At 39.1% G+C, this 10,985-nt stretch overlaps 1 pseudogene; it reads left to right on the plus strand.

Moving 5' to 3' along the window:
* The first annotated feature begins 8,133 nt into the window (after positions 1-8,133).
* On the plus strand, positions 8,134-9,143 carry LOC101321847 (protein SET-like; annotated as a pseudogene).
* Positions 9,144-10,985: the final 1,842 nt, after the last annotated feature.

Raw genomic sequence — 10,985 nt, forward strand, 5'->3', positions numbered from 1 at the left:
TTTCTGTTGCACAAAAAAGCAAATCAGCCATATGCAGACACATGTCCCCATATCCCCTTCCTCTTGAGCCTCCCTCCCACCCTCCCTATCCCACACCTCTAGGTCATTGCAGAGCACCGAGCCGATCTCCCTTGTGCTATGCTGCTGTTTCCCACCAGCCAACTGTTTTACATTCAGTAGTCTATATATGTCGATGCTACTTTCACTTCACCCCAGCTTTGCCCTCCCACCCCATGTCATCAAGTCCATTCTCTGTCTACCTCTTTATTCCTGCCCTGTAACTAGATTCATCAGTACCATTTTTTTTTAAGATTCATATATATGCGTTAGCATACAGTATTTATTTCTCTCCTGACTTACTTCACTCTGTATGACAGACTCTATGTCCATCCACCTCACTAAAATAAAGCAATTTCGTTTCTTTTTATGGCTGATAATATTCCACTGTATATATGGGCCACATCTTCTTTATCCATTCATCTGTCAATGGACATTTATGTTGGTTCCATGTCCTGGCTATTGTAAATAGTGCTGCAGTGAACATTGTGGTACATGTGTCTTTTTGAATTATGGTTTTCTCAGGGTATATGCCCAGTAGTGAGATTACTGGGTCATATGGTAACTATTTTTAGCTTTTTAAGGAACCTCCATACTGTTTTCCATAGTGGTTGTATAAACTTACATTCCCACCAACAGTAGAGGAGGGTTCCCTTTTCACCACACCATTTCCAGCATTTATTTTTTCTAGCTTTTTTGATAATGGCCATTCTGACTGGAGTGAGGTGATACCTCATTGTAGTTTTGATTTCTCTAATAATTAGTGATGTTGAGCATCTTTTCGTGTGTCTCTTGTCCATCTGGATGTCTTCCTTGGTGAAATGTCTATTTACGTCTTCCACCCATATTTTAACTGGATTGTTTGTTTATTTGATATTGAGCTGCATGAGCTGTTTGTATATTTTGGAGATTAATCCTTCGTCTGTTGTTTCATTTGCGAATATTTTCTCCCATTTTGACGGCTGTCTTTTCATCTTGTTTATGGTTTCCTTTGCTGTGCAAAGCCTTTTAAGTTTAATTAAGTCCCATTTGTTTATTTTTCTTTTTATTTCTGTTACTCTAGGAAGTGGTTCACAAAAGGTCTTGCTGTGTTTTATGTCAAATTGTTTGACATACGTTTTCCCTATGTTTTCCCTAAAATTTTATAGTGTCTGGTCTTACATTTAGGTCTTTAATCCATCTGGAGTTTATTTTTGTGTATGGTGTTAGGTAGTGTTCTAATTTCATTCTTTTACCTGTAGCTGTCCAGTTTCCCCTGCATCACTTATTGAGGAGGCTGTCTTTTCTCCATTGTATGTTCTTACCACCTAGTCATAAACTAGGTGCCCATATGTACATGGGTTTATCTCTGGGCATTTTATCCTGTACCATTAATCTATATTTGTGTTTTCATGCCAGCCCCATACTGTCTTGATTACTGTAGCTTTGTGGTATAGTTTGAAGTCGGGGAGCCTGATTCCTCCAACTCCACTTCTCTTTCTCAAGATTGCTTTGGCTATTCAGGGTCTTTTGTGTTTCCATACTAATTGTAAGATTTTTTGTTATAATTCTGTGAAGAATGACATTGGTGTAAGTGTTGTGTTAAAGTCTCCTACTATTATTGTGTTACTGTAGATTTCTCCTTTCATGGTTGTTAGCATTTTCCTTATGTATTGAGGTGCTCTTATGTTGGGTGCATAAACATTTATAATTGTTATATCTTCTTCTTGGATTGATCCTTTGATCATTACGTAGTGCCCCTCCTTCTCTCTTGTAACTGTCTTTATTTTAAAGTCTATTTTATCTGATATGAGTATTGCTACTCTGACTTTCTTTTGATTTCCATTTGCATGAATATCTTTTTCCATCCCTTCACTTTCAGTCTGTATGTGTCCCTAGGTCTGAAGTGGGTCTCTTGCACACATCATATATATGGGTCTTGTTTTTGTATCCATTCAGCCAGTCTGTGTCCTTTGGTTGGGCATTTAATCCATTTACATTCAAGGTTATTATCGATATGTATGTTCCTATTACCATTTTCTTAATTGTTTTGGGTTTGTTTTTGTGGGTCTTTTTCTTTTCTTGTGTTTTCTGTTTAGAGAAGTTTCTTCAGCCTTTGTTGTAAAGCTGCTTTGGTGGTGCTGAATTCTCTTAGCTTTTGTTTGTCTGAAAAGCTTTTGACTTCTCCATAGAATCTGAATGATATCCTTGCTGAGTAGAGTAATCTTGGTTGTATGTTTTTCTCTTTCATCACTTTAAGTATATCCTGCCACTTCCTTCTAGCCTACAGAGTTTCCACTGAAAAATCTGCTGGTAACCTTATGGGGATTCCTTTGTATGTTATTTTTTGCTTTTCCCTTGCTGCTTTTAATATTTTTTCTTTGAATTTAATTTTTGTTAGTTTGAGTAATATGTGTCTTGGTGTGTTTTTCCTAGGGTTTATCCTGTATGGGACCCTCTGTGCTTCCTGGACTTTGGTGACTACTTCGTTTCCCATGTTAAGGAAGTTTTCAACTATAATCTCTTCAAATATTTTCTCAGACCCTTTCTTTTTCTCTTCTTCTGAGACCCCTATAATTCGAATGTTGGTGCATTTAGTGTTTTCCCAGAGGTCTCTGATATTGTCTTCAAGTCTTTTCATTCTTTTTTCTTTATTCTGCTCCTTGGCTGTTATTTCCACCATATTGTCTTCCAGCTCACTTCTTCGTTCTTCTGCCTCAGTTATTCTGTTATTGATTCTCTCTAGTGTAGTTTTCATTTCAGTTATTGTGTTGTTCCTCTCTGTTCGTTTGTTCTTTACTTCTTCTAGATCTTTGTTAAACATTTCTTGTGTTTTCTTAATCCATTCTTCCTTTTTATTTCTGAGGTTCTGGATCATCTTTACTATTATTGCTGTGAATTCTTTTTGAGGTAGATTGCCTATTTCCTCTTCCTTTATTTGGTTTTGTAGGTTTTTACCCTGCTCCTTCATCTGTGACATATTTTTTTGCTGTCTCTCTTTTTATTTTTTTTTAGTGGAATTGTGTTTCTGTCTTACTGGTTGTTTGGCCTGAGGCTTCCAACACTGGAGTTTGTAGGCTATTGGGTAGAGCTGGGTCTTGGAGCTGAGATGAGGGACTCCATGAGACCCCACTCTGATGAATATTCTCTGGGGTCTGAGGTTCTCTGTTTGTCCAGTGGTTCAGACTCGGAGCTCCCATTGCAGGAACTTCGGCCTGACCCTGGGCTTATGAACCAAAATCCCACAACCCACATGGGGTGGCAAAAAAAACAAAAGAACAATAACAAAGTAAAAAATACAATTAGACTAGGCAACCAACAGATATGTTAGAAAGAATGTAAAAAATATATATAGGTGAATCAACAACCAGGAGGTACATCAGTACCACAGTAGTGAAAAAGAGGAGGAGAGAAAAGAAAAATAGAAAAAAGAAAAGGGGGCAGAAGGCTGTGGCTGTGGAGGGTGAGGCCTAAGCAAGGACAAGGTTTGGGTGGTGAGCGGGGCCAATGCTTAGGACCCACAGGGCTGGAATAGGCCCTGGGGGGTGTGGGGGTGGGACTTAGGCTCAAGGAACAGAAGGGGCCCAGGCATGCTCCCCACCCTGGTCTCAGAGGGTAAGGGACCTCACCTGGGAGCCCAGCAGGCTTCCTGGGCTTGACTGAGCAGTGCAAACACCTTCCTCTCCTCTCCCGCTCCTCCGGTCTGGGGTCTGGGAGGGCCCCTCCTCCCTGCCTCTTCTGATCTCCCCAGCCTCCTTCCTATGCCCCCAAGGACCCACTTGGCCTGGAGGGGGGTTTGAAGGGCAGTGGACAGGCCTGAGAGCTCAGCAGGCTCTCCATGCTCGAGTGGGTGGGCCAGTCGCCCTCTGCTTCTCCTAGTTGGATATTTTGAACCCTTATTAATAGTTGAATACATTGTTTTTAACTAAGATCAAAAGTCATACATTAAATTTAATATAAACGGAGATGGATTGTACTCAAGTATATTATAAAATTCTGTTTTTTATTAAAGGGATACCAAATAGAACCATGGATTTTCTACTCTGTTTAAAAAGTCTGATTTTAGTTAAAACAATTAGTCTCACGAGACCCCCTCCCTTATGTTGGTGAGAATGCTGGACAGTTGAACTAGTGCTGGGATTTGCGTCCCAGAACTAAACAGCCTGAGTCTTGCATTTATTCACAGTTGATGATGTTGACAGTACTGATGCCTCATGACACAGTCTAGAGTAGCAGAATAAAGTTAGAGTGAAAAAGTATAATATTAGTCAATACAATGAATAATTATTGAAGAATATTTGTATTTGACCACAAAAATTATACTGCAGTATTTTTGCATTTTAATCACGAACACAGTTATTCCTCTACCACGTAGGACTGAGGTATAATTTGAGTTCTATTATATACATATTTATTTCTTTAGCAACTTGTTGCTATGAGAATGGGTTAAACCAATAAATGATGAGACTTGAGAACTTGACTTCCTTAAACCACAAATATATAGTATACAATAAATTTTGAACAATCATAATATTTTATAACTTGAATACTTTGTCTTATCACAAAAATATTCATTGTAGAATATTTAGAAAAAAAATTAAGCAAAAAAAAAATCCCTGAAATCACTCATAATCCTACTACCCAGAGATAAACACTGTTAACCTTGTCTTCTATGTCATTAAAGTTTTAAAATATGCACCCAAACTTCTCTAACACAACTGGAATTGTTGTGTAAATGTTATTACATCCTACTTTTTAAAAAATTTGATTAAGTATCTCTGCACCTCCTTGGTCTTTGGGTAGAGATGTGGGTATGGCAACCTCTCCAATCTTTCTGGCTTTGGCCTTCACTTTCTTCATAGAACCTTAAGTCTAGTCAAATTGTTATGTCTGAATATTCTATTGGTGACTCCCTTTGTTCCTAAGATGATCTTCTGCATTCCTTGCCGCATGGTTCCTTGTATCACCATGTTCTGCTTGTACTATCGTCGTATCCCACCAACCTGTTGGAGAAATTACTGTGCCCAACAGGCTTCCCTGTTGTTCCACTGGGCATTGCCACTGATGTCATGGGGTCTCACGGGGCAAATTATATCGGAAATTCAATGGTGCAGCATGAAAACCTGCCTTTGCCCTCTTTATGTTATGGTCTGTTAGAAGATATTAAATGAATACTGCAATACCCCAGTGTTGCAAGAGGGAAATAGTAAAACAAACTACTAAAAATAAAATAGTAAAAATAATAAAACAAATAGTAAAAGAGTAAAATGCAAACAGATACTTAAAACGACTATGTTTTAGTGTACTATTAAATGGTACATGATACCAATCACATGTATCATTAGGCTTTGTGGAGTTGGAGGCACCTGCTGCTCCAAGGTGCTCGAGGCTCTGGCTCAACACAACAAAAGATTGTGAACAGACCACACTGTGTGATGTGAAGAGAGTGACTGTATGTGAAGACAAGAAGGTGACACAGGAGGATTTGCCTCAATTCAGTTCTTCCTATAAAATCTCCCCCTGTCCTCCAACACTGTAGCCCAGATGTCTGAGGATGTCGTCTTGCTCTCGACCTTTTTCACGTGGCCTTTTCCTTGGGGGTTCGATGAGAATATTAGGGGGAACTTGAGCTTCCTCTAGAGTGTGCCTCAGTTAATGTAGACCTTAAACCTTACCTGGAAAAGGCTCAAGTGGTGATTTGGAGGCCCGCTTAAATAACATTTTGTTCTTAAGTGCCTTCCATGGATATCTGCTAAAACCTGTATATAGTTACTCGCATTTCTCCTTCCAGGAGACCAGGCTCCTGATGATAAAGATTATTGTGTTCCTGTTTAAAAATACGTTTCCCAAGCTTTTCCCCAGAGATTGGCATGCAACAGGTGTTAAGAAGCATTCCAGGAGACACGGATCATCAGGCAAGTGTGTAAAACATTTTTCTCACAATTCTTATTACTTTCCTTATGTTTGTAGACCTCCTCAGTTTACAGCCCTGGCTGGATTTTAAAATCACCTAGACCTTGCTCCCAGATATTCTAGTTTAATTGGTCAAAAGTCAGACCTGGTCATTGAATTTTTTAAAAAAATTCTTCATGTGATTCTAATAGTGAGTATTGCCAACCATTACCTTAGGAAATGCAAATGTCAGATGCTTTGTAGCCATAGCAATCGTTCTACTGTGAGTGTTCTTTGAAATATCTAATATAGATTTTTTAGACTGTGGAGATTGCCTTTAAAGTTGAAATTTCTCAGGCATATTGGAAGTTCTTTAAAAAAATGATTTTCATTGTTTTTCAAAAAATAAATTGCTGTTTTCTTCATCCCTCATACCTAAACATGCTGGGTTTCAAATTATCTTTGTTTATCTGCTATGCCTCCAGTTTTAAAGGAAAATTGGTCATGTTTGCTTGTTGTGTTTTTAAGTATGAAACTATGTGATTAGATCCATTTTAGGATTTGGGAGACGAAAACATTTTTGAAATAGCTGCTATTTAGGTTGCAGGAGGCATAACTTAAAACAGGCAAACCCACAATGAGGTGAATTGAGGACTGAGTTTTTCCACTTGCTGTTGTTGGGACCAAGTCAGCATCTGTCCAGTTTGAATGAGCCCCATGGATGTATTTGCTCTGGCATTGCTGGCCAAACTAAGTCTACCACTTTGGCCAAGAAGCTCACTACATTTATTCTTACTCACTACATTTATTCTTACTGGTTGACAGTTTTATTTGTGATCCCTATTTAAAATGGGGAAATTGAGCCCAGCCCTTAAGACTTTGGCTTTGGTAAAACTGCTTTGGGCAAGATACAGAAGGCTAAAGAAGGAGAGACTGAAACTTTTCCTTCGTAAACCTTTCCTCTGTAAAGTTGGCATGCTGTAACCTACTAAATGGTGGGTGAGTTCAAGCACCATGTTCAGTGCCAGCATGAGCTAGAATTTCTTTACCAGGGAGCACACTGGCTCCTTGTCACTCATGGTATCAGTACTTTTAAGTCACATGTAAGAACCTTCTTAAACTTTTGAAGTTTTATAAATATCAATTTGTGGCTTTGGTTTATGTGTTGGGGGACATATGTGGCTTCATAGGTGCTTGTAGCTGTTTGCAAACTTTTTGTCTTATAGGACAACTTCAAAAAATGACTCAGCAATTATAAAATGCTAAAGAATAACCTCAAAGGGAGCAACTTGTATTTGTAATGAGAGAGAAAATGTTTTCTCTAATCTTTACAATTTTCATCCTTACATTTCTGGTATATGAATACCGAGGTTAAAACAGTTTTAAAAAAAAGACAAGGGGAAAAATGTCAATCATGGATTGAAAGGTTTATCGAAAAGGAGACTGACAGCCAATAAGAGTGGCAGTAGAGAAGTAATAAATATTGCATTTAATTAAGGATTAATTTTTATGTCTTTATTGAAACATAAAAGGACAGTCAGGGAAAGGAATCTGTGAGTGAGAATCATAAACTATCCTGTTCTCTTTCAAGAATTTGAAAGATATTCATTCTTGGTAGCATCCTATATATGTAAGGTGGACCTTTATTTCACCAAAACCTATCTAACAATGCTTCCCTTACTTCCGGATCAGTCCTAGAAGAATGTTGGGCATACCAGACACTTGACTATTGTGAAGTCCTAGTCCCTGATCACTTCCTGATCTTAGCAAGGTGACCTGTGGACCTGTCAGTTCTCCACTTTTCGTGGACATCAACCAGGCTCTCCCAAAGTGCACCCTACAAATAACTATTGAAAATATGTGCTCTTGGTTTTCAGCATTCCCCTTCCCCTCTGGAACCTCCTATTGGCAGAGTCTGTACAGGCGCCAGGTGGCAAAGCAGAGATGCGGTGAGAGTCTCCGCTCCAGCATCACAGAGTTTAGAAGGGTGGGAAAGGAGTCGGAGACAGCTCAAAACCTGGCAGATGACCTCGATTTTTAAAAGCATTGGTTCTGATGGAACCGTGCAAGGGCAAGGAAGTCAGAGGTGGATCAGCTTTTCTCTATCAGGATTTAAAATGAGAAATAACCAGAAAGATCGATCATAGAATTGCCTTCTCAGGAAAATTTCAAGACTATAGTAGACATATTAAAGCAAGGCTGGTGATGCAAATGCTTTACTTCTCAAATCTGTTTGTGATAATTAAACCTCTGTCACCTGGGGCAGCCTTAGTTCTCAGAGCTCCTGGTACAAGCCTCTTCCCTTGGGTGGATTCTTGGCTTTTCTCCCAGACTGGTTTTGGCCCCCAAAACCAGTCTTCACTTCCACCCCAAGCAAAGAAACTGAAGAAACCGCGACGGACTCCTGCCTCCAGGCCAGAGGAAATGCCTGCTTCTCTGAAGTTGCCGAAGGAAGAAAAAGAACAGCAAGAAGCAATTGAACATATTGATGAAGTACAAAATGAAACAGACAGACTTAACGAACAAACCAGTGAGGAGATTTTGAAAGTAGAACAGAAATATAACAAACTCCGCCAACCATTTTTTCAGAAGAGGTCAGAACTGATCGCCCAAAGCCCAGATTTTGGGGTAACAACATTTGTTAACCATCCACAAGTGTCTGCACTGCTTGGGGAGGAGAATGAAGAGGCGCTGCATTATTTGACAAGAGTCAAAGTGACAGAGTTTGAAGATATTAAATCAGGTTACAGAATAGATTTTTATTTCGATGAAAACCCTCACTTCGAAGATAAAGTTCTCTCCAAAGAATTTCATCTGAATGAGAGTGGTGATCCATCTTCGAAGTCCACTGAAATCAAATGGAAATCCAGAAAGGATCTGACAAAACGCAGAATAAAGCCAGCAGGAAGAGACAGCATGAGGAACCAGAAAGCTTCTTCACCTGGCTTACTGATCATCCTGATGCAGGTGCAGATGAGTTACGAGAGGTCATCAAAGATGCTATGTGGCCAAATCCATGACAGTACTACTTGGTTCCAGACGTGGATGATGAGGAAGGGAAAGAAGAAGATGACGATGAAGAGGAAGAAGGATTGGAAGATATCGATAAAGAAGGGGATGTGGATGAAGGTGAAGAAGATGAAGATGATGTTGAGGGGGAGGGAGGAGAGGAAGATGAAGGAGAAGATGACTCATGGAACACTGATGGATTCTGACCTTCTTTTTAAAATTTTCTCCAGTCCCCGGGAGCAAGTTACAGTCTTTTTTTTTTTTTTTTTTTTCTCCTCCTCTTGTGCTCGGTCACCCTGTTTTTGAGGTCTCTTTTCTCTTTTATACCATGGCTCACAACTTATTTTGGGGGGAAATACCTTGAGCAGAATTCAGTGGGAAAAGAATCTCTATCCTTTTCTGTTCCAAACTCTTTTTTACCCCTTCCTGTCTCAACAAAAACTTTGTGGAATCAACACCACCATGCTCTGTGGGAAAAAAGAAGACCCTTCTGCTCCCTTAGGTCTGCTGGAAGCTGGAGGGTGCTAGGCCCCTGTGTAGTAGTGCATAGAATTCTAGCTTTTTCCTCCTTTCTCTGTATTTTGGGCTCAGAGATTACACTGTGTCTCTATGTGAATATGGACAGTTAGCATTTACCAGCATGTATCTGTCTACTTTCTCTTGTTTAGAAAAAGAAAGAAAATACTTTAAAAAATGGGGTTATAGAAGGTCATTAAAGTTGGGTCTGAGATGTTTGGGTGGGTTAAGTGGGCATTTTGACAACATGGCTTCTCCTTTGGCATATTTAATTGTGATGTTTAATGGACATCCTTGCAGTTTCAGATGATAATTTTAAAATAAAATTCTCTCCTAATGATGACTTGAGCCCTGCCATTCGATGGGAGAAGCAGCAGAACCTGTAGGATCTTATTTGCAATTGACATTCTCTGTTGTAATTTTATTCCTGTTTATTTAAAATTTTTTCTTTTTGTTTTGCTGGAAAGGAAACATGATGCTCACTTTAAGCGTTAGAAGTGTACAGGTTGCTTTGTTACGATAAAACTAAATGCGTACACAAAGGAAAAAAAATCTGTTTGTATGTTCAGTTTTTACCACTTCTTGGGGATAATAAATTTCCTATGTAACTACTGGGAAAAAAAAAGAAAAGATTCATTCAATGATCTATCACTATTTATAAAGTGTCTGTTTATTGTGAGTGAGGCAGTGTTCTGGGTGCTAGGGATAACTCAGTGAACATGACAGCTAAAAAGTCACTTTCTTGTGGACATTATATTTTATTAGGGAAAGAGAGAGATAACACCCAATGAATATAACAAATGAATAATATAGTACGTTGGAGGTTGCTAAGTGTTATGGAATAGAAATTGTGCAGGGATAAGGCCAATTCAGATTGTGGAGGTGATGGTAGTTTGCAATGTTCAATAGAGTGGTCAGGATAGGGGTATTTTAAATAATAAGATGCGGCAAAGACTTGAAGAAGGTGAGTGAGAGAGACATCTGGCTATCTGGGGGAGGAGTCTTCCAGACAGAGGGAAAAGCCACCCTGAGGTAATGGAACTGTAAATTCCAAGTTTCAAAGGAATGAAAAGAAATCAGAGGTTTAGAAAAAGGCTGGTGTCATGTCTGGCTGGATCATAAGGGGAAGGAGAGAACTATAGGTAGAAGGTAGACGATTGAACACTGTATGCTGTGTTGAGCTGGTTAGGCTTTGTCCTGTAGGGGTCAGCCCATCTTCCATACAAGGATGAGACCGTAGGCAGGGATTCTTTATATCTGCCAAAGACCTTTGGACAGAGGAGACACTCAATAAATGTCTAATGAATGAAGACGTGTTTGGTGACAAAACGCTTCTACAAGTAAAGTCGTGGGAGAACTATAAGAAATATAAGCTCACAACTGTGTGTATAAAAAAGAATATTGATGTTAACCTTAACCAGAGGTGTCTTTTTCCTAAGAATTGTTTTTCTTTTTCACAAAATAAATTATATGAGTGAATTGAACATCTGTAAGTAGTTTCCTATTGCTGTCAAAACAAATTACCATAAAGC

Source organism: Tursiops truncatus, chromosome 4 (genome assembly GCF_011762595.2).
Source record: "Tursiops truncatus isolate mTurTru1 chromosome 4, mTurTru1.mat.Y, whole genome shotgun sequence".
In the NCBI taxonomy this organism is placed as follows: Eukaryota; Metazoa; Chordata; class Mammalia; order Artiodactyla; family Delphinidae; genus Tursiops; species Tursiops truncatus.